Here is a 25,668-nt window from a genome sequence, read left to right on the forward strand (position 1 = left end):
AATTGTCGTAGCAACAATGAAGTAATGATCTGTGACCACTTAAACATCTGATCCCAGCTGTCAAAGATCAGGTACTTTAAGCTGATTTAATGTCACAGGAATAGATGGATTTCATTTACATCCTTGTACCATAAATCCATGGGAAATTCTGAGCATTAAAGAACTTTTGAAAATTAGACTCTTAATGGAACCATAGGTACCACTGGCTGATTAATATTTTTGTATTCATAAAAAAATCTTTATAACTGAAATAAAATGTGTTCATTCTGATTTGCACAAGATTTTCTACATCTTTTGGATCGCAAAACTGTTCTGTTGAATATATCTTGCTATTGTTAAATATAACAATCATCCAAAAATAGTAACATATTTATCAAATGAAGATATTTCAAAATGTCATTTGACATCATTTTAATGGTGAAGAAGAAAAAAAACAATTAGACCTTTTTGATCTCTACTGTAGGAAGTAATTTGTTTTAAAACATGATTCATGGTAAGCCTAAAAATCTTTTTCTTAGGGAATGTCAGAAGTAAACACCCCAGACTTCTTCTAGTAGAGTCAATACAAATCTTTTGGTGGAAATGATGAATAATGCTATTGTACATTTAGATTCCAGGGGAACAGCAGTCAGAAAGTATTGTTTCATAAATAATGAATGACGTGCTTTTCAGGGGAAAATCCCTGCTACTGCTATTTCTTCTTTATCCCATCTTGGTAAAGAAAGAACTTTATACAGTAACTGTTTCAAGATCCCACAGGGCATTCAGCTGCATTTTAAAAGTCAATGTCCTGAGAGTGGTTTTTTTCCATGCCTTTTAGCAGGCGTGTTTCTGGGAAGAAAGAAGTTAGAAATTTTTCTTCAAAATACAGTTCTATTGAACCACAAGTATTTTGATCCAGGTAGACTGAGTTTAACAAGCATTCAGTAAGTTAAATTTCCATGATTGTTTGGGTGAATGATGTAACAATGAGCTGTTTTCCTTCTGTCCTTCTGTCCAGAGCACAGAGCAATCCCTACTTGTGGATTGTTCCAAAAAATAAAATTTCCCACCCAGTCCTGGAACAATATGTGCTGAGATGAAGGGAAAAAAACCCAAAAAAACAAACAAAAAAAATTTGTCTTCCTAATTCCAGTCCTAATATGTTTATAGCAAAGGTCCTTACTTCAATGGGAAAGAAAGTCAGTCCCTGAAAAAAAACCTACAAGATGCTAAATAAAAAAGCATAAGAGAATAATCAGGCTATTAAGGAATCATAAATCTTGACAAACTGGCAAATAAGGTCCTGGACTGCACCTGCAGGGGCATTGCTAGCAGAGATAAGAACATCATTATCCCACTCTACCCAGCACTTTTCATGCTGCACCTGGAGAACACTCCAGTTCTGGTGCCCACAGTTCAAGAAAGATGCAATTGACCAATCCAAAGTAGAGCCATGAGATTATGAAAGGGTTTGATATAAGAAAAATTATTTTATTTTTTTAAACAACCTCTTGAGGGATGTGATAGTCCCCCACCAAGGCAAGTTTTCAAGATGAGATTGCACAAGGCACTAGACAGTGCACTAGATAATCTCATCCATGCTCCCTTTCCCACAAAACACTGGACCAGGGGATCTTTTCAAAGCCTCTTCCAACCCAGGCTGTTCTTTGATTTTATATTCTATGTCTGGGTTGCTTTACACAAGGTAAGCAGCAGTCAGGTTTCACATATACTTCTGAGATATGTTGTTTTCTTTAACTTATGACACAATCTTGAGACAAAAATGCAGATAAAAGAGAAAGAAATTTGCGTTGGGTCAATAATATAAATCTGAGTTTCTAAAATTTTCAAATTTACTTTTTAGACTATTCCTAAATCTATTGTAAATTTGGGAGGTAGGGGCAAATTATTTTGTCTTATTAGAAACCCTTAAAACAGTTTAACAAAGTTAAAAATTTCCAGAATGCTTTTGAATCCTAAAAAAGGCATAGAAAATCTTGAAAACAAGATTTGATGAAAGCATAAAGGTAAAGAAAATATAGAAAATTCACCTGGTTTTCTCTGGATTTCAGAAAAACTCATCTTCTTTGTTGGAAATGCATCTTCTACATTGGTAAAATAATTCAAAGATGTCCTGTTTTCTGAAAAATGTGTAAACTCAATGAAGCTGGCAGTACACTACATCAATACTGAAAATTAGACTTAATTGAAGATCCCAGTATCTTGAGTAAAAACACTACAGAAAAAGAAATTAATTTCATTTGATTCTGATTCCAAACAGTTTGTAACTAAAACTAGAGCAAGATTTATGATTAATTAATGATGGGCTAATTTGCTTTAGGCCATGGAGTCTCCCAGCCACTCACTAGTCTCATAAAATGCTCTGGGCTACAGTTGTTACTATTTAATTAAAAGCATGTCATAGTTGCAAAGCTACAGAAAGCTGCAAATATTATCATTTTCCAAACACATCTGTAGTCAAAAGGAGGAGTGCAAGGGAAAGGAAGAAGTAAGCACCAGGTTCTTTAGGCTGAGGTGACCTATTTCTCATCTCTATAGTTTTATATCTTTAAATTTATAGACTTGTGTGGCCTCTGCATGATAATAATTCATCTTCCTGGTTTATTCTTTGTTACTGTGCTGGCCTCAAGTGAAGCCAAGGGAAGACTTCTCTTTCTTTCTATGAGAGTCTGGTTTTGCCCAGGTGACCGTGGGGGCAAGGCACAATATACCCCATAAAATTAAAGAGATCAGGATATCTCTAAAGAAACACACACACACTTCAAAAAATACTTCTGCAATGCTTATAGCTTTTAAAAGTCTTTGAGATTATTAGATGATGCAGTTCTGCAGCTGGAGAGGCACATATTGAGGTTCTTCATAATAAAAAGTGTAACACAAATATGCACTTAAGACTATAGACTATACAAAGCTGCAGTAAAATAAATTCTTTTTAAATAGCATTAATATGAAAGTGTGAGATTGTAACAATTTTGAAGATGAAATAATATTTTTTTATTATCAGACTTTGAAGTTTCTTACACGAAACTGTTTCCAGCTGAAGAAATGTGACAGTTCCTTTGGTCAGAACACCACATCAAATCCAGCTGTTAAACATTAATTCACTTAGAAACAAAATTATAGCCTAGTGAACACCCGTGGTTTCTTTCATATCTATTTGTTTGAAGAATAAAATTTTCAAGAAAATTTTGCATAGTTTCTGTATTTCTTTCTATTTTTATAAACATTCATTTTAATAGAAAACAGAAATTTTAAAAGCCATCAAGAGATAAGGTATTGAGGAAGAAATTAGTTTATATAAAAATCCATATTCCTATGAGCACACACAAGAAACACTGTTTCTTACAGGTAATTTAGTTCCACAAAAGTGGAACTACAGCAGAACTACTTCATCTTTCTGGTAAACTGTTGAGATCAAGTCTTAGACATATCAAACATGTTTTTCATTTATCCAGTGACTATATAAGACATCCTCCTCCATGCACAGGAGCCTTGAACTAACTGGGTGGTACATGATCATCTTGTATGCTGCCAAAGCAGCAGAAAGAAGCCCTAGCATCAGGTGGGTTGGGAGGAAAATAAATATCTGTTGCTCTTTTCTCTGTAACATATTTGTTGAAGAAATTATATTTCAAAATAAAGTCAGGCCGAAAAAGAAGGGTTCAGAACTGAGCCTAAGAAGGTATTTTCATTTTTCCTGACGATCAAGAAGTATATTAAAATAAGGAAAATGTCTACATGTATCTATAAAAGCACCTCTTTTTTTTTTTTTTTTAAGAATAGGATCAGAAGTGAAGTTTATCTGTACAAAAACTCAAATGAAAAAGTCAACAGACAAAACCACCTATCAAAATAAAATAAAAAATGGAATGAGATAACCCAGAAGAAAAAAATTATGAGATCTTGCAAGAAAAACTAACGGCATATGCTGAGAAAATAGAAGAAAGCAAATAACCACAGAAACATCAAAAGTAAACACAAAGGAAAAGTCTTCATAGGAATCAGAAAATATTATGTTAGTCTCCCACACACACATATACAAAAACAAAAGCAGAAAAACACAAAAAAATGATGGTCAAATATAAAGAGAAAGATCAAAAGAGATTAAAAGGAAAAAGGGCTGCTGAAATAAGGATTCAGCAACCTGACCAAAGTAACTAATGAGAAAACACACAAAGATAAGGTAGTCACCAGAGAAAAAAATAAAAATGAAGAGCTACAGATCATGAGAAAAACAAGTAATCAGTGAAAAAAAGAGGCTTTATGAAAAAAAAAAAAAAAGTAATTTGCAATATACAAAAAAAGTCAAAATGCAAAGACAAAATGTCTTTAGACTTGGTGCCTAGGTATCAGGGAAAGTTTTACTTCCCCATCTGCTGGCTCTGTCTGTTTACTGAAATGGAAGGGCATGATGTGCATTACCAGAACTTGAGAAAACCACAGCTTTGAATGAGTCAAAAAAATCTCTTGTAATTGACCTTACAGTAACCCTTAGAGGTATGTGGTATCTATTTGCTCACTATGTCATTAAGAATGATACTAAAATAAAGAGACAGAGGCTAAAAAAAGCATGAGAAAAATAATTTTTCATGTATTAGTATAGCCAGCTCTGTGTAAATGCATTAAAATGAGCACAAGGTTGAAGTTTAGTCATCCAATTTTTCCACAGCTCCTGTACAGCCAACAGAAATCCAATTATTCTACATACAGTCTACGTACAGCAAGATTGCTCTTCTTGTTGTACTGCATCTAAATCAAAAGGATCTTTCAGTCCCATAGTGTTCCTGGCAGACAGAGACTAGGAACTGTAAATTACCAAATTTAACATTTTTCTTACCTGGAGGAATTCTAAACCATCCAGGTAGGATCAGTCAAAGAATCGGGAATTTCCTGGGAAACACTAATTTTCACCACTGCCAAAGACAAGTGATTTTTAATTTTTTTTTTTTTTTATAATAGTATATATCTATTCTTACTTGAAATCCTTTCAGCTGAGGTCTCAAATTACCTTTCTAACTTGCTTTAGTAGGTCCACAGAAGCTTTTGTGTTTGTAGCTTTGGATTTTACAATAAAAAGTCAGGGCCCAACCATGTGCAAATGTGAACCCTCTTTGAAAAGCACATTTGTCTCTCATAAAGGCAAGAATTCATTACTAAAATACTGATATACTCATCTCACTGCCTCCACTGCAGTCGCAGGACAATTCCACAGCAAATAATTCACAAAACTGGGGCTTTGGTTGTTTGCCTCAATTTCAAGATGTGAATATAATATGTGGAATAATACTGATGCTGAAAAGCTGCAATGAAAGTTGTCTCAATCATCTGCAGAAACACTCAGATATTGTTTTCTGCACTAGGGATTTTTAGGTACAATTAAAAAATTTCGCAGGGAAGTCTGCCCCTCTCTTCAAGCTTGCATTTCAGATTTTTTTCAAAGAGGAGGGTGGCTTCATACCTAAATAAATAAGCATATTTATTTCCTTTACTCCAGGGCTATCTTTGTATTTCATGTTTGACACTAAAGAGTAATGCCAGGAAGTACACAATCACTCCTTGATACTGAATCTGGCTGTGTCCTTTCCCACAGGAATGCCTTAAAATCCATTCCACAATCTCCTATTTGCTCTGGTGCCTTTTTGACTTTTGCTACCATATTAGAAACTTTAAAAGTTTGGTTTGGCTTTGTTGTTTGTTTGTTTGTTTGTCTGGGGTTTTTATCATTCCCTTCCTACCCTCAGATTTGGACAGCACAACCTCACAGGCTGGTGCTTTGAAGTATCCTGAGAGCAAAAGATAAGATTTCAAAAACCCAGTGGTAGGAAGATAATTGTACCTGATCAGTCTGTTCCTTGAGGCAGGGACTGAAACTTTTGAAAAGCTATCAACAAATATCATTCTCTGCTTTTTCATTTTGGAAGGCAACTGAACACTGCTGGTTACTATCTTCCTCTACAGTGCATACTCAGATAAAATAGCTCCACATCCTGTTCCATGGGACCTGATGGAGGCTGAAGACACAAATTCTCCCTTGTCCAAAAATTTCACCACTTTCTCTCTAAAGAATAAGGACAGATACAAAACATGCTTTTAAAGAAGACAGAAAAAGAAACCCCTGCAACACAGACTTTGGTAGTCATCAGAAATATAGAAGGGGTTAAAATAACCAAAGCTGAAAAAGCTATCTCTGGGTAATCACAGATATGCCAATACACAGGAAAGCACCAAAATCTGTTTTGTGGAGTGGAGGAGAAGGTTACCTTTCCTGTATTCGTTGTCTCTTTTTTTTCTGTAGCTGATTTTGTTTCTCTCTTTTCCTACTAGAAACATTTGCTACTCATTTTTTATCCATCACCTAAAAATCCTTAATATTTTCTCTGGTCAATAACAAAAATCCAACTCTGTTATCATTTGTAAATTGCTGCCATTGGAGAATGCCTTTTTATGGCTATGTCAAAGTGTGCCTACATTTATAAATATTTTTCCTTTATGGGCAGATCACACTTTCTGGTCAGCTCTGGATAGAGAAGGAAACCAAAGCATTTTCATCCTGATCCTTTTCGTATCTTGCAAAATATGGTAAAACTTGTCTGTTACCTACAACTTTGTTAAACTAACACTATTTCCCAAATAGTCAACAAATTCTACTGTTACCTAAACTAAGATCCATATATCCTAGACAATTACAAAACCTAACCTTAGACATCTGTATCAGGTGCATGAAGTAAGACTTTGGTCTTTCTTCACAAATTATACTTATCAAAGAACAATGGATTTGGTGCACTGAAGTCAGACCACGTTATGAATAATTTGTAGAGTGAAAATAGATTCACAGGTTAACAGCCTAAACAGTCTGGATATTTTTTGTTCCATCACTGGACAGCAATTATTTTGGCTCATCTTAAGAGCAGATTGTCTAAGACCTATCAGGGTGCTTTTTTTCAACTAAAAATACTATCAGGTTTTTTGTATATCAGCATGGTATTACTGCTAGTAAAAACTTGTGCTATTCCTACTACAAAGCTCCATTCCTGTTTCAGAAAGTTCAAGAAATCTAGGATTCTGTGAAAAGCTCATTGACCTATCAGGAAATTTTGATTATTATAGTAAAAATTATTTTTTTATTTACCAGGATGTTTGGAAACAGTAATCAGTGAGCAGATTGCTCCACTTCAGCTCTGATAAGTTGGTGATATTTAATACAAAATTTACTTTCAGTAGCTTACTGCAAATCTGTTAGTGAAGTCTATACAACTGACCTTAAGTTTCCTTCCAGCTGACCAAAATAAATCTTTAAAAAAACCTACTTTATTAGGCATCAAATATGTTTTAGTTAGAATTTTATCACTGAATTTAGTACATATTAAGTGCTACCAATAAGCCATACCAAATCCATGAAAGAAGAAATCTTAATATATTTGATTGAACAGAGATTTATTTACAAAAATTGGGTACTCAGGAGCAAAGGGAAGAAAAATGTTGAAGACCACATTAACAGCTGATATAAAACTACTCTGTCCTGTTTCTGAAAAAATATCAGCAAAACACGAACAGTTTCAGATGCAGAGCAAAAGAAAACAAATAGGCAAAAAAAGCATTTTTTAGGGACACCTCTGTTCTAGTCAAAAGACTAATAAGGAAAAAAAAATGCAACTTTAAACCACACATTTTGAATATATTAATTCTAAGAAACATCATCACTGAACAAAAATCACATCAACATTTAAACTAAAGCACAAAGTCCTGAGAAATAATAATGAATATAGGACCCACTATAATTTCATGTTGTTTTGAGGCATTTGCTGTAGCAATTCTGACCCTACAGGCAGAGGCAGAACATTCATATTTCCACCAGATCTCAAAAGTTTGAAAAGAATGTTACATATACACATGCTACCCCATTACCATATCTACAGGGAAAATTCTGCGTACTAGTTCTTTCCAATCAATTCCTTTTTACTCATGTATGAATGATGAAAGTGGCAGAGCTATAAAGGAGAAATATGAGCAATGAAGACATATACAAAAATAATAGCCAAAAAAAAAAAATAAAAAAGGTTCTGTGAAAACAACATTATGTGCCAGCATCAGAGATAGGAAAAGATGAGTAGGGAAAAAACCCAGCCCTTTAGCAAACTAGAGATATTAAAGGATTTCGAGGGGATTCTGTGAAATAGGGTCTGAGACTGCTGGACAGTAAACTTGAATCCAGTCTGTAGTCAAAAAAAATTATTTAGAAGTAGTAGTAGTAGTAGTAGTAGCAGTAATTATTCTATTATTATATTTTAAACATTTTTATTTTTTTATTTTTAAATTTTTATCTATGTAATCAGAGAAGAGAAGGGAGAAGGAAAAAAAAACCCAAAAAAACCAGCACCAAAACTAACCAAAACCACCCCACCAAAAAACTAGTTACTTGGGGATTTTGTGTTCTGCTGTTGTATCAGAAGAATTCCACGAACTTCCAAATGTTTGGCTGTTGCCACCAAACTCTGCAGACAAGGGGTATGTTTATTTACATAAAAATCAGACCATACATTAGACTGTGCAACCTTAGAAGCAGATAGATGGAATGGAATCACAACTCCAAATGAATATTAATCCACTACTATGGCTAATTTTAACTGCTTGAAAGTCAACAAACACATTTGTCTTAAATCCAGAAGAAATCAATGTGCTTTTGAAGTGAAGTGATGAAATAACTAGAGGAAATGAAAAGCTAAATACTGTAGCAAGTGTTAGAAAAATAAAACAGTGGCTTGTCAGGTATCTAAAGAGAAATGAATGCAGAGAAATTGTAATTAAATGTGAGCATCGTAACAATATTTTATGCTTCAAACTTTTGCATTAAAATTCCTTTATCTTGTTCACTGTTCTTAATGGGCAAAGTTGGCTTTTACTGTCTGTTACTTTATAATAATTTGAAGATATTTTTTTAATTTGTATCAAAGCACAGGTCACAAAAATATTATCCCTGACCTAAAAGTATTAGTGTCTGAATGTCTGATGAAACACAATAGGAAGAAGCAAACCAGGATTTACTTCTTTCTTTAGGTTCCTACTGGAGGCATTGGAATCTACTGTTGACTTCAGTAGAGCTTAAATTGGCTCTTAATCCACTTTTTTTGGACTTACTATTTTCCTCTTGCTTTCGGTCATTAAAGGAGATTGATCAAATTAATTGGCTTCAAAAATTTTTTGAATTTTTGTTGTTAATTCTTTTTGCCTCATGAACAAGTTGGTTTTCAGGCTAAAATTAAATGTGCATGAGAGAAGCTCAGCAAATGGTGGAGTAAGATATTCCACACTTGGAAAAGGCAGTGCAGAAAAATACATAACATTGTGAAAGAAAAAATGTAGAGTGAACTTCAATGGAGTAATCAGGACAAAAGCTGGTAAAGAAGGGCTGATCTTTTAAGTCAGGTTTTGATCACTCTTGGCAATTGACAGATTGTACAACATGCTGAGGACATTGGAGCACTCCTTTTATTGCCTGAGATGGTGTTAAATATTGTAGTCTTAAGCATCTTGAGTTCCTTTAGAACAGTAATACACCCAATCATCATTATTACATGACAAATATCTCTTCTTAGATATCATACTACTCTACAGCAAAAATTGGTACCTGTGTTAACAGCCTCAAAGAACTCAAGAGGTCCTGTGTCTAAACTCTCCATGACTTTTGTTACATTATACTTTACAAATCATTTAAAAACTGGAAATTATTTAGGAAAATACTGTCTTTCTAATGGACAATAAACTAATCAGAAATATAATTACAAAGATTTTTGTCAATAAATAAGAGACTAGAGAAGCCTTTAGCTTATTCATTTTACCCACATTTGTACATTTGAATGTTGTCCTCACTCTGTTGAGCAAAAGTGTATTTCTGTTACACTAAAAAGATAGGTATGTGAACATCACACATGACTAATTGCAACGACACTTTTAGATCTGTTCAATTTTTATACAGCTCTAAAGGTCATGTACATTCATGAGTTGAGCATTATTTTTTAAGCAGTCTAATTTATTAGGAAAAAAGCCCTCCAGGTAAGTTTTGTAATGCCTTGATTCTACCGCTTAGTTGACAGCCTTTAAGTTGATTGAATATACTGTACCAGTAACATATCTATCATTACCTGGTTCACTACATGCTGCATTTTTGATAAGCCTTTCTAGGTCCAGATTTTTAATAACTTTTCATGTCCCTGTCTGATTCAAAATTTATTCTACACTTCCTTATCTAACCCAGAAGGCTCCATTCACACACACAGGCAGACCCTGTGTTTTTGGTGATTATTCATATGTTAACCGGGGGATAAACATATGTTAACAAGATAAAAATCCTCTTTCTTTCCAGTTTTTGGTCTTATTCTTCCTCCTCCAGAACTGAACTTCTCCAAGGAAACTGCTATGCATACCACCTGAACTCTTTTACCACGTGTGTGTTCCCTACAAAGTGGCAACATTTTTACTACACTTTTGCTTTGGTCTTTCTTTTCTACCCCTTGGTACTTCACATTCCTGTTAAACCTTCACACTGACTCCCAACCATTTGTATGAACTGCCAGAACATGAAGAAACTGTGATTTCATTCTTTGTCTGCAACTTCATTTTCCCAGCATCCTGACATCAAAATGACAAATACTTTTTTAAAAAAACTGGATTTCACCTTTTGAGATGTAACTATTAAAGTGAGATAGCACTGTTCCAAATTTTTCTTGAAATTAAATTCCTCCCCACATCAGCTTCATTAATTTCTAAGAGATGCTCAGGGTCAGCAGCAGCTCAGAAACAGATTTCACTTGAACAAAGTATGTTCTTACTTTCTAGTGAAAACTCCCCTTTTCCAGAACAATTTTTTAACATTGCGAGTGAACAGCTTAATGAAAATCATAGCCTTGGCTATAAAACATTTGCAGATTTTATCTGACTACTGCAGAAAAATAGCAATAAATAAATCTCTCGTGATCCAGGCCATTGCTTGACCAATCATAGGCTTTTGTTTCTTTGTCATGGTAAAGTGTTGCTATTATAGGCATTTTAGTCAAATTCTGAGGGGATGCTCTGAATGCCCAGATGCCAGTCTCAATGTTCCAGGTGCAGCAGTGCAAAGGATTAAAGACATAAAGCCAAAAGCTGTGTGGAGGCCAGAGGTGTGGAAGGCACCACCTCACCAGGCTGCCAGGCAGACACAGCAGAGACCTGGCTACTGCAGGCACCCATGGGGCACGTCTACAAACATATTCTCCAGGTCTTCAGGTGCTGAGATTAACCTTTAAGGAAATAGACACTCCCAGTGTCCAGGGGAAATGCAGTCCTACAAATAGGTATTACTCTGAGCTACTTGCCTGGAATTTTGTATCAGAGCATCATGAGGAATCACAGAAGAAAACCAGGCGCAGGAACTGCAAATTTCGTCAGTTTGAAGACTGAGATGTGGATTTCAGGATCTTTATCAAGAACATTGCTACAGAGCAGGCAGAATCCCTGGGTGCTCTGCTGCAGTGCAGAACTGAAAAGACTGTCTCTGATACCTGCTTCCCAGGTGCTGGCACAATGATAGGATAGTTTGGTTTGGAAGGGATCTTCAGAGCTCATCTAGTCCAAATCCCTGCAATGAGCAGGGACATCTTCAACTACTCCAGGCTGCTCAGTGGCATCAGCCACATCATCCAGGATCAACACTGTAGGTTTGTCTGCTTAACATTGCATCTCTTTTGCTGCTTCTGAAAATGAAATGGGAGTATTAGCAGTGAAAAGGATGTCTCTCCTTCCTTCTCCCCCCTCAATTAATTTAACAGAAGGAAAACAAACAAACTAGCAAATGTTCAAAATTTCTGCTGCTACTTCTGAAGCACTTCCTGTTCACAAACCACCAGAAGAAAAACTTCCTTTTCGTTCCCAATGTTCCTAGGAACCAAGCCTCCAATGTAGCTGATTACTGGTATCATGTTCATTTAAAGCTGCAATAACTCAGGATGAACACAAGTCTCACATCTTTAAAAACCTGCAGAGAACTCTCCTTTACTGCAGAGAAAACAAAAATACGAATTTTATTCCTCAGTTTGTTAAAACCATTTTGCAAACACAGAAATGTTCTAGTTTAGAAATTCAGCTTCTTTCTCCACCAAGGTGTTTTCCTTTATGTTTTAAAAGTTCTCTATTAAATGGACAATTTGTGAAAGTCTAAAAACCCATATATTGTTATGGAGCATCTCTAAGGCCTTTCAGAGAAAGAGAACTATTTGTTCTAGTAAGCTTGCATGTGTTTTCAGATGAACTAGCATATCACTGCTTCATACTATATGTTCAAATATGCCTTTTAACTCTGCACAAGAGTAAGCATATCTTTTGGTTTTAATTAGTTGACAGTCTAATGTAACAACTAAAAAAGCTAAGAGTCTTTTTTTAGTTTCTCATTAAGGTATCAGCAGCTACATTCTTAGAAATTACTAAATTAAGCAATAACATTTCAAGTAGTTATTTACTCATATGAACACAAATATATAGTGCACACAAATGTATAGCTAATTTCATACACTTAATAATAAAGAAACATTTCTACTATGGGCAGCCCAAAGACACACTTCTCCCTGCTCCATTTTGTTTGGGAAATGTGAGATGGAATTCAATTCATTGTCCCCATGTAAACTGAAGCTGAACGTTTTTTTCATATCTTGCCTTTACAGTCAATTCTGCATTGACATTTTTCTTAGCTCCTGACCATTCCTTTCCAGCCCCATCTCATTTTCAAAACGTGTAAGTTGTGTGGCCTCCCCCATCTTCTAAGGAACCAGGGCCTGGTTCTGGTGCCTGTGGCTCAGTAACAGCTCTTACAATGCAATTCTGAATGCTGAAGAATCTATAAATCCTTATTTAGATAGAAAGCAATGCTTTACTTTTATGCCTTTTAAGTCATAACGTGGCGTTCTAAGCAGAGCTAAATGATAAATTTCAGACTGTTTAGTATTTCTGGTTTTCACTGCTGCATCCAGTAAAATGAACAGGTTCATATCCTGCAGCTTGCCACAAAACTTCTCCATTTTGCCATCTGAAAAAGACAGATGCTCAGTATTTAGCACAGCTTTCATAAAATGTGCAGTTCCATTGTAATCAGATATAAAAAGAGTTGACTGTTTCGCAATAGCTAAAACCACAAAAATAACTTTAGCTAATTCAGTATTTGCAATGTATAAACACAAAAATGCCTCACAAACAATATGCAGTAATCCATTGGGATATATTACAATCTGATTAAACACAAGAATGTGTAGGAGGCAAAAATGCGGCAAATGAAGAAAACGAAGCTGCAGGAATGTCTTGCTATCCCATATTTCTTAAAAAGCTGAGTTTGACATGAACGGGTACTATTAGTATATTCCGTTTCAGTGCATTTAAGTGTTATTTTTATTAGGTTCAGATCCTTATTTGTCATATTTTCCTTCACTTTCACACTACCAAAAAAATTACATAGTATTACGTGAAGGGAAATAGTCTAGAAAAAGAGTGGTGCTATTAACATCAAACATTAATTTACTGAGGGTGAGAATAAAGTTTAGTAATACTAGGTGAAAAGGAGCTCTGATTTACTCTTGAGATGAACATCATGCACTAGAATATGTTGTCAGAAACATAGTTTTATATAGCAGTGATATCTGCTATACTTTTATGAAGTGAAAAGAAGTTTTAAATCTACCAGATGATATGTGACTTCAGAACTATTAGGATTTCATTTTATCAGTTAATAATGAGGATATGTCATTTGTATCCAATTGGAAAGTTTCCAAAACTGTATTAATCTTGAGGAAAACAAGTATTTCATTGAAGTGTCATTCACAGATACACACAGATACCACTACTACTTCTCTTTTTCCTGCCTTACTAGTTGTGTAATGCACATGATGCAAAATAGGTAACACTATTCTTCCTGCAAAGTCTGTAATGTGAACATTATTGTAATCCATGACCAGTTATTACTGTGGAATCTAATTTCATTTACTCTATTATTTTGTTCATGATCAAAAATATATTAGCCCTTCAAGTCTCTGATTCATTTAAGTCTTGTTTCAGATAAAGCAATATTAATCATTAAAACCATATTCTATAAACCACATCTATAAGTTTAGGCAGTTTTGGTCTCACTTCTACTGCCCTGTTTGTGCCTTGAGCCAGCAAATATGATAATAAATTCATAAGCAGAGGATAGTTCAAGACTAGATGAAATGAGACACAAGATTTTACTAGTTTTACAAAATCAGTTCTGGTTAGAAACATCTAACAAAAGCTTTCCAACCTACTTTTCCATTTTCAGAGTATTTAAAGAAATGGATAATCCATTTGTCTCAGTCTCCATGTTTCTCTAATCTCCTCCTGACTCCTACAAAACTGAGACATGACTCTGCAAGAGGACAAGAACCCTTCATTAGTAAAAGGACACTTTCAAAAATTGCAAAATAAATTGCATTGCCCCAGCCAGAGTACACTTTTTTTGGGTTTTTTTTTTTTTTTTTTTTCCATGGAGAATAATTTGTGGAAACTAGGCTGAGTGGTGATCTGTAGCCCAGACCCTCAAAAGTTATCCAAAATATACTATGGCATGTAACAGATAATTTTCTCCTTGGAAAAGAATGAGTGAATCAGACACCAGTTAAACAGAAGTCTTATATGGTGTATATTGGTATGAGAAGCTACTCACAATTAAAAAAGATTGGAAACCTTGAGAATGGAATCAAATCCAAAAATGTTAACAAAGCTGAGTACCATGGTAAAGAGAATTTTGTGGTGTTAGTAGAAAAAAGGAGCACACCCAAAATGTGGCAACTGAGGGACTTCTGTGGACTGTCTAGTAAATCCAGAGCATTCTGAAATTCTGCCAGTAGAGGAAGAAATTCACCCATGTTGCATTGCTTTTTGTGCTTGAGTTTCCCTTGCTCGTTCACTGTATATATAATATGCCCGCATATAAAACAAGAATTAATAATTTTCAGTCTGCAGATATTCCCTGTTGTTCACTTAACAAAAATTTTTAGGCCCCAAAAACATTTTCAGTGTCCACATAATTCAACAAGAGCAAAGAACTTAAAAATAAAACAAAATAGTCTCAGCTTTTGGGGGTTTTTTATGGGATATCTGTTTATATACAATATTACATTAAACCTAAAGTAATGTGACTGATATATGTGTAGAATTTCTTCTCAAGTACATAAATGAGTGGAGTTTCAAGAAACAACAGGGAAAAGGGAATGTTCTGCAAATAAATCATGTGGTAATCAGACTAATTTATTTTCTGATGTTGCCTGAGTGCTCTTTAGTGTATCTTCTCTAAAAATCAAACCAAATTTGAGTAACAATAGAATAGTGAAATTAAATCACAGATGTGTTTCTGTTCAATTTCTTGAAGCCATGCTTCAAAGACTTAATTAAAGATGATTTTTTTCATTAAATATATTTATTTTTTAATTTCTTGATAGAGTGGAAGATGGATATTCACTTATTCCAATATTTTCTAACATTCATAGGATATATATAGCCTGACATAGGAATGACACCAGGAATTTATAGTTATATATCAATGCAGTTGGAATTATTTTACATCCAGGATAACAACAGCAACTTTTAAAATAGGTAAAAGCTAATCATAAGGAGGTAAAACACACAAAGGTTCTTATTTATGAACTGAAAAACATAGTCAGTATCCTAAACAAGATGTCTAGTGGAATATCTGATTGTGGGAAACTTTGTTATTATAATAAAACACCAGGAAATATGGTGGACTCACATCTGATGAAAAAGTAAAAAACAGGCAAAACCTGAAAATTTACAAGTTCTTTTTTCCATATATTCAGGTTAAGTGGCGTGGGAATGAAAAAATTATTCTTGGGAGATTTATTAACAGAAGAATACAGGTGACAGATGAGGAATATGGTATTTTAAATCAGAGCAGTTTTAGGGAATTTTGGGTGAAAATTGATCCCTAATGAAGTCAGAAAGTATTACTGGATTCAGGACAGTAATGGCTATGAAGATAAGCCTCAGATGACAATCAGCATATGCAGAGAGGTGGCTGTTCACCACTCAAAGCCCAGCTCTAGAATTCCTAGAAGTTCTAGAAGACCTAGAATGTCTCTTATCACCTGTGCCTGATGTCAGCTACACAAACACAAAAAGACTATGTATAATAGACAACTATCCAGCTGAAAATGTTAGGAAGAGGAGAGAAGAAATACAATTGACAAGGAGCCAGAATCCAAGAATATCTAGGAGAATGAAGTAGTCTATCAGGCTGGAATGAATAGCAGCATGGAATATACTGCAGTGATTTTGGTGCTTGTAGATCACCCCATGCTTACACAAATAACTGCAACAAGGCCATGGACATCTCAGTGTCAGAAAAAAAAAACCCAAACAATAATAATAAGAAGAAGAAAAACCCAAAAACAAACAAACAAAAACAATAAACAAAAAAAAACTCCCAAAAAGACAAAAAACAAAAAAACCCAACAAAACAAACAAACAAAAAAGAAAAAAAACAAGCCAAAATAGATAAATAGATCAGAGAAAAATCCCAACATATCAGACAAGTTTTGGGGAGACAAGAGTCTGAAATGGATGACAGTCTTCAAATCTACTAGATTAGCTGAGACTGTAAATCTCTCTTAATAAGGACATTGGCTGTTTTTACAAGTAATCTATACTTGTAAAGCTATGAGATCAGCTATATGGTGACAGCTTTCCTCTGACAACTGTAATTTCATCTTGGTGTTTGAAAAAAATTTTTTTTTCCAGGATAGGAACAAAAATAATCTCAAAACTGAGAATGGATTTATCCTCTGGGTAGTTATAACTGTAGTGCAAAAAAAAAGAAAACTGTTCAGTTTCATATCCTGGTGCTTCCCATTTTCTTTTTTCTTACTGTCAGAAGATTGAGAAAGGGATGATTCAGAGTAAAGAGGTATTATTATTCTCTTTCTATAAGCAGTCACCCTTCTGCCTGGTATTCAACTTCATCCAGCGGCAGACTGCAAAAGTGTGCAAGAATCTCTGACACAAGCAAAAATCAGGAAAATGTCTGATCCCTCAGATTTTTATAATGACTTTCCTAATTGTACAGTAAATTTAAAGCACATTAATGTTGTCTACACACTGCTGTTAATGCACCTGTTACATAATTAAAAGGAAAAAATCTTTCTGAAAAAAATTTCTCCTCAAAGCCAAGTCCCTTAGCATAGTCACATGATCACAGGCTTAACTTTTTTACTTAACTCAGTGAAAAGATTTTTATTTACCAAGGGACATGAGATAAAATAAATACATGCCACCCACAAAAGTGCTCACTTCCAAAAATTTATTCATATTTAAATTAAAATGTAAGCAGTTTCAGAATAAAAGTTGCATGTTTTCCTGGAAGATTTTAGTTTGCAGGACTTTCTTTTCCTCCAGCTGGTGTGGAGATCTATAAAGTGAAATTTCAAGATTATGCTTTTCTAGAGAAAACTAACCAAAATTAATTTATTAATTTCCAAAGTAAATGGCAGGAAATAATATGTTGCTTTGCATACTGCTTTATATCAGCTGAACTTTAATATTTCTATAGAAGATTCCCTTGTTTATCTTCTGTCATATCACAAGTTTTCCCTTGATTTTCAGTTCTCTCCTTCAATAAAAGCAATTATCCTTTGTGTGTGAAAGTAGTGGATGTTTACAAAGATAAAATTAAAATGAAGGCAAGGTTGCTGGATCTTGATGAAAGAATAGAAAGACAAGTAATAAAGAAAAATATAAAGTCTAAAAAAAAGCAAATGGATATTTCAAACAGTCCCGAAAGTAGCCTCTTTTCTAGGTGTTATGATTCAAGATAACATTAAAATTTATTTTTGTTTTGGATCCGCAAAACCAAGTCCAACTGTAGAAGGGTTGGGTGCAAGCAGATTTTATTTGACAATTAACACAGGCAAAATTATAGAGCTGGGCAAAAGAGGGAGAGAGGAAAAGAAGATATAAGTGAGAGAGAAAAGTGGAGAAAAAGGGTAAGAAAGTGGGAAGGAAGACTGAGAGAGAAAAGTCACCAGCAGGGGCCCAGCTGTCCAGTGAGTTTCTTCAGGATGGTGCTGATCCTGGACAGAGTCCGATGCAGAACGGCGGTGGGTCAAGAGATGACAAAACAGCCCCAGCATGGACAGCCAGATATACCCCTGAGCTCCTTTTGTTCCCAAGGGGCAGCTGTCAGTCAGCTGCCACAGAAGCCAGGGGCATTGGCATCAGAGCCATTGCAGACAGGCTGCCTGCAGGGGGGGAGCTTCTGCAGAAGGGTGCAGTCCCCCACCCACTCATCAGTTCTGATCTCCTTCCAGGCACCACTCCCTGCTCCATTCCAGCCACCTCAGCCAGATACATCAGCATCAGTACAATCAAGGTGTCTTCCTCCACCCTGGCCAGGATAATCGTGCCTGGAAGGACATCCCAGCATTGAAGGCCCTCAGAAAAGGGGAGCAGTCTCCACCCAGCTGTTAGTTCTTAGTTCTTATCTCTTTCTGACGTGTCACCCCCTGCTCAGCTCTGGCCAGGCCAGGTCCTCCACCCTAGCCAGGGCTGTTCACTTTAAAATTGCTCTTTTGAGACAATTTCAAATCAGTGAGGTTAGACTCTCACACTAGTGCTATCCAGAGTGCCTCAGAATCTGCCTTGAACTTTGGCAGGTGAGCACTGCCAGAACAGTGGCAGAACACTCCAAGGATCATCTTGCTGGCCAGGCTACCTACTCTGCCTACAGTTCAATACCACCTCACTTTCTCAGGGACAGTTTTCAGTGGTTTAGCTGCCAAGTTCACTGTAGGGGCTAGGAACTAGCACACAAACCTGGGAAATTTTTTTAGGTTTACCTTGGTCTTCAGTCAAGGCTGATCTCACTCTCCCTCTCCCTTTCAGTGTTGATTTTTTTTCACCCAAAGGGAGTGAATATGCGATCTTATACCAGACACAACCAAGAAGACACAAAACCTTTTTCCATTCCATTCCTTCCAGCTGAGATCAGAGCAGCACAGCAGAAATACAGGAAACAGGACACAAATTTGAAATATTAGGTCAATTTTTTTCTTTTTTTTTGGGCTTACTGATATGAAAGTTGTCGGTACACAGATTTTCCTACCGCTGACACCAAAATCTGCCAAAATCCTTGTTTTAGGAAAGGTTGAGGTGTCTAGACAGAGATTCAGTTTTATTTTAGATTCTGTATCCAGAATCTAAATTGAATTCCAACTTATGCCCTTCAGTGCCACAGGTTTCCTGCAAGTTCTTCCTCTGATCTTTCCCCTGGATATTACAGAGAAACTAAAATGTTCACATATCTCAGTTTCTCTCTCTCTCTCTCTCTCTCTCTCTCTCTCTCTATATATATATATATATATATATATATATATATAAAGATAACTCACATGGCTACAGAGAAAAAATACCTTAAAAATCCCTTCTAGAAGTGGTGAAGAGTCAAATAAGCTTTTCCTTTCAAATTAAGCTGCAGGAACACAGTTCGTAGGTGAAGACACTGGGAATAAGAAATAAAGAGCTGTTCTCTGCATGTCTGAGAAAGCTGAATGATTTGAAGGTGAAGATAACAAACATTTATCTTACTAAGTGTCATGGGATGGGATTAAGTGCTGTTGGATAACAACCTTTGAGAACAAGATAGAATGTAGAGATGTTCTTTTATTTTTCTCCTTTTAATGACCTATATGCTGTAGGTCATTAAATCTTCTTATCATACTTCTACACATTCACATTCTCTTCTTAATGTTACTTGAATGTAATTGCCTGTTTTAGCAAAACATATTCAAAGTTAGTCTTTCTTTAGGAAATTTTTTGCTGCAGGAGCAAAGGAGCAAGACAATACTGTTGGGGAGTATGGTCTGCATGCATTATATCAGAAGCCACATTCAGTCTCCTTGGAAAATATAACAGAAATTGGACCTAGCTTTTGCAAGAGCTCCATTTCACTCTGGGAAATTTCTTCACTGTATTCTACTAGAGGGCAAAAGTCATCATAGATCTTATGGTTTAAATAAACTTACAATATTATTCGTGTTAAGCCTTTTAGCTATTGAATTTTTTCTGAAAGCAGTTAGTTGACATCCTAGGTCTAAACTGGGCTGAATTTCCTGTATTGGATGAATGCTGACTTACACTCTTGACATGCAAAAATTCTGAAATTTCATCCTTGAGAACAACAGATAATTAAGAGACAAATCATATGGTCATATGCCTTATAGGAGGGGAAATATTCAGTCCATGTAGTTCAGAATCTAGTGCATAAGGCTTCTAAGCCGTCCTACAATTGTAAAAAAAGGACAACAATTACAGAATCCCCTATGCTGTTTAAGATTCCCATTTCTAGCCTGTCTACAATGGACAGTCAGAATCATAGAAATGTCAAGGTTGGAAAGTAGCTTAAAGATTATCTAGGTCCAACCCCCTGCCATGGGCAAGTTAAACTAACACTGAAGGCAAACTTGTCAGCTACTAGCTCATTAGAAAAAGAATTGTGACAAAAAAGTTTAAGATAAAGAATAATTTAAGAAAAAATATCCAAAAAAACCCCAGATTTACCAGATGGGTATATATCACCCACTATGTATACAGACATTGTATGAGAAGATGACAGATAAAGATATAACTGGAAATGATCCTCCAAATGGAGAACCATAAATCTTCTGCTCTGATCTGACCTTTTTGTGTACTGGTTGCATCACCCTAAAATACACTGTATGCTCCTCAAGCTGTGCAAGCTCATTTAGAAATGATCATCTAGATCATCTTAGAAGAATGCTTAGAAGAAAAATGTAGATTTTTCCAGTTTCAACTGATGAAGGAATGAAGTCAAAAGATTATGATGCATGGGCAGTGTCCCTATCAGCTTTCCTGTATGCAGGTAAGGACTCAAAGGGGAATAAACGCAAATAAAGGCACACCTGTAGATAAAGAGAATCAGATTATTTTTTCTTATTAGCAAATAGTGATTTCTACAGCTGAACCTCTTGGTGAAGGGATGAGCGTACTCCCTTAGTAATGCAGAAACACTGATCCATTGTGAGAAAATAATAAATGGCCAAAAAGCCTTTCAAATATCTCATGCAAAGAAAAATTTTAAGCCTAGAATACAGCTGTGAGGAGGGATGATACCACTTAAGATAGGCTATAGTGATAAAAAGATATAGCAAGAAACAAACTGGACTGTGCAATGAATACATTGACAGCTATAAAACCTAAAAGGGATCTTAAAAAGCTGCAGAAAGAAGATTAAGTTTATAGCTGTCACACTAAGTTTTAACCATAAAGACCATGGTACACTCAGCAGAAGGCATAGAACATCAGGGAAACATAACAACAGACAACAGAAGCAAGTAAGAAAGGTAAATGCACATGCACTGGATGGAGAAAGGAGAAAAAGAAACAAGGACTTTGAGAAAAGCCAAGTGTATTCAGGACATTTTAAGCTGGTGTCACAAGATAAGTTAGTGTTAATATGCTGCTTTTTTTTTTTTTTTTTTTTTTTTTTAATTCAGGATGAGGAGAATATAGATTAAACAATGTATAGATAGATTAAATGTATTCAGGCCACAAGATCTAGTGATATTTATTTTGACACAATTTCTGAATTATTGATGATTATATGTGAGAAACAATTGGGAAGAATGAGAGCTTAGAGGATTGAAAAAGGGCATAGATACTCTTTGTCCTCAAAATGTGGCTAAAATGTGGACAAGCTGTCCTGACTTTAATACCCAAAGAGATACCTGAACAAATTACTATGCAATCAATATATAAAAAAACTGGGGATTAGAACACACATTTGTCCATAGCGTGCAGTATCAAACTAATTTCATTTCTGTCTTTGAAAAGGTCATTTAATCTATCATAAAAGGAATGCATCAACTGTAATGTAATTTGAATTGTTTTGGAGTCCTACATGATATTTAAGGGAGTAAGTTGTAAATAAAACCATTCTGAAAGCACAGGTAATATAGCTGAAAAATCATATTGAAGAAAAATGTGTTATAAAGGTTAGCAGATAACTTTGGAGAATTTCTCAAAATTTTGATAATGCAAAGCATTTAAAAAGAGGTTATTAAAAATCAGCTCTACAGAAAAAGTATTACTATACTATAATACTCTTTTCACTTATGTGAACTTGATGCAGTCAAGCTGGCTATTCACTCTGCATCATCATTTGCAATTGTACAGAGACAATTTACTTTTGTGCATATTTCTGGTAACTTTGATCTCATTCAAAATGTGGTATTTTCACTATTTTCTTCTGAGAGTTTTCCTTCTAATTCCGTGGTTGCATTGAATTCTGTTTTTCCAAAACCTATAATCCCTATTATACAGTAACCACAAACACCTTTACTGAGATCAAATGAGTGCTTAAATTTCATGATCACTTTCACACAAATTACCTTCAGTCTTTCACATTCTCAGTCAACTCTGTTCTGCTATGTAGCTGCTCCTTAATTACATTCCCCCAACATCTGGAGTACAAAGTTATTTCCATATAGGTGTATTGCCCAAGATTTTTGTTTCATTTTCCAGTATATAGTTGGTAAACTGATAATTCCCAGGAAACATTCATAACATTCATTATTACTAACCTTGGTCTTTGACATTTCCAGTGGTTGCCAAAGTAGCTCATATGTCTTTTTCTTCCTAGGCAACAATCCTAAGAATAAACCACTATATCCCATTTTTCCTCTTCTCATCTATCATCTCCTTCACTGAAACGGATTCAACAGGCTCAGACTAGACACAAATTATGTCTACGTTAACAAGTAATTCAGTGCAACAGGAGTAGATCTAAAGAATAAAACAGATGATTACAGGATTTATCACTTATATAATATAAAAACTTAGGAAAATTTAGTTTGGATTAACTCTGATCTCATAATCTGAAATCTCATTGGTAGGCAGGATGCATCAGATGTTGTCAAAGACAATTTTCTAGACCAATTACATCTAAATAAATCATCTTCTCTGTGAACAGAGTACCTACACAGTATACTACCTATGGATGATCAGAAAAAAACTTCATCATTACCCTCTTGATCTAAAAATCATGTTAAAATAGAACTAGCTATAGAGAAACATTCATTTCATGCTTCATTTTGTCATTTTCTTTTTTCCATTAATAAACAAATAAACAAATCCTGGGCTTAGGCACCACTCTTGATGGCATCACATTAATTCTGCAAAAACTTGCTTTTTATTCTCATATTCCTGATATTCATATGTTAATTAAACCCTTGATGTCTGTATGTTTCCTCATAAATGTTTCCTTGTTGATAAGCATATACTTTGAGGATAAAGACTGCAGTGTGAAAAGATATCTTGCTTAAAAAATCCACAAAAGGGCATGCAGCAATGACATCAATCTCTTTGCTCCTTGGAAATATATTTCTTATATACCAAATAATATTTTATGACAAATTTCAGTATTTCTTACCTTATGAGGAGAGTCTGAAGGAACTGGGGCTCTTTAGTGTGGAGAAAAGGAGGCTGAGAGGAGATCTTGATCTTGATCTCTACGACTACCTGAAAAGGGATTGGATTGAGGTGAGGTTTGGTCTCTTCTGTCTAGTGAAAACTGATACAACAAGAGAAAATGCCCTCAAGATGTTCTGGGAAGGTTTAGATTGTATATTAATTTCTTCACTGAAAGGGACATCATGCTGCCCAGGAACTGATGGAGTCACTATCCCTGGAGGGACCTAAAAGCTGTGTAGAAGTGGCTCTTAAAATCATGGTTTGGTGGTGGCCTTGACAGGGTTAACAGTTTTTGTTGATGGTATCAAAGGTCTTTTTCAAACAAAATGATTCTACAGCTCCTTTTTAGCTGTGCATTGTATTTAGCAATTAACAGATGGAGATTAAAATCCTGTTTATTTGGACCATCAGCAGTGCCTGTGTCAGCATGATGGACTTACCTTAGATCTGAAAAAAGGTAAACTTAGGAGCATAAGGTTTTAAGTTTCCAATCTAATATTTACTTTGAATAGTAGCTTCAGTGGGAATATAGAGATGTTAGAAATAAAGAAATAGGTATTTTTGGCACCTATTTTACTATGTATTAGCAACATCAGAGTGGATTTGAACAGGATCTTTTATTTACATGGGATCAAAAAATCTAAAAAGATTCGTGTAATCTGCTAAACCTTTTTGCCTCCAACATGTCCACTATTTTCAGTAACAAGAATTCAGACTCTGTCATATAAATGTGTAGAAAAACCAAGGATGGAGTGAATGTGTTTGCAATACTAATATTTAATAATCAACTAGCAGTTCAAATACCAGCTACAGGAGCAGGTGGAAAACGCCTGGCTGGCTTTCCTTCTCCTTGTGCTGCGACTTGCAAGCTGATCTTTCAGACAACCAGCCCCACATTAGTTTTCCTTAGCTTTGCCATATTTTCTATACTTTCTATACAATCTCTCTCCTTTGCACCTGAGCCTCTTCCTCCTGCCACTGAAGTTACTCTCCACATGAAACTCACAATCAAATTGGTTGATTTCATCCCACATCCCCATATCATGCTTTTAGTACAAACTGAAGAGCTCCAATTCCTGTGTCAACTAATTTAACCAAACTCATATCTTCTATTTATCTGCTTAGCTGGTGGTGGACTCTTCCCCTTACACTTAAATAAAACTTGGTTGCACTTCTATCAATTTCAGGGACAGAGTAAAAATCACTTTCTTGCATGACTGAGAGTGTGGATAGCCCCACTATCACTCCTGCTTGAGGTGAAAATTGCACTTGTCAGTATTAAAGTGTTGGAATTATAGGATGTATTAAATACAGAAAAAATGAGTGGCTGAGGATTTTTTTTTAGACTGATCTGAATTTCTTTGGAGTGTCCTCCAGTACTGAAAAAGCAAAATAACTCTGGTAAAAATGGAGGTTTTGTTCTTTGTTGTTTTCCCCTGTTTCTTAAAGTGACATTGTCTTTTTGATGTAGAAAAACATCCTGGCTCCTGTTCATATTGTGCACTGTACTGTAAAAAGTTTTTATTTTTACAGTGAATATTACATTTCACTCAAGAGATCCCAGCTATTTATGTAAAAATTTCTATTCACCGAAGAATAAAACTATTGGTTTTATTTTATAGCAATTTTTGAGGTTTTGTTTCGCTCGCTTCTAAAAAATTTTAAAAAGACAACTGAAAAGAAACACATGAAGTGGAGAAGGAGCAGATGGCAAATTATTCTGGCTGAAATCTTTTGAATACAAGAGAAGGAATTTAATTGTTTCTCAAAAAGTAAAAACAGTTCCTCAAAACTGAAGGGAAGGTCTGTTTACTTCTTAACAGCTCCTGGTGCTATCAGAAATATGCTTCTAGCTAAGAGCTATTTACAGCTGAATTCCCATAATTTCAATGAATATTGTGAGCATTTATTGCAGAAAACAGCAAGAAGAGAGCAGACTTTCCTCTTCCTCCTTTACAGCATTTTCTTTTAGCAGTGGTATTTATTATAGATACTGTGACGATAAGTTGACTTGAATTCTATTTTAAAAAAATGTATAGCTACTCAGAACATTTATGAAGAAAATAAATTGTGCCCCTTTCAGATCAATGGATATTTCAATGTAAATGGAATGATAAAGTATAGCAAAATATA

The sequence above is a fragment of the Heliangelus exortis genome, chromosome Z (assembly GCF_036169615.1).
Source record: "Heliangelus exortis chromosome Z, bHelExo1.hap1, whole genome shotgun sequence".
Classification (NCBI taxonomy): domain Eukaryota; kingdom Metazoa; phylum Chordata; class Aves; order Apodiformes; family Trochilidae; genus Heliangelus; species Heliangelus exortis.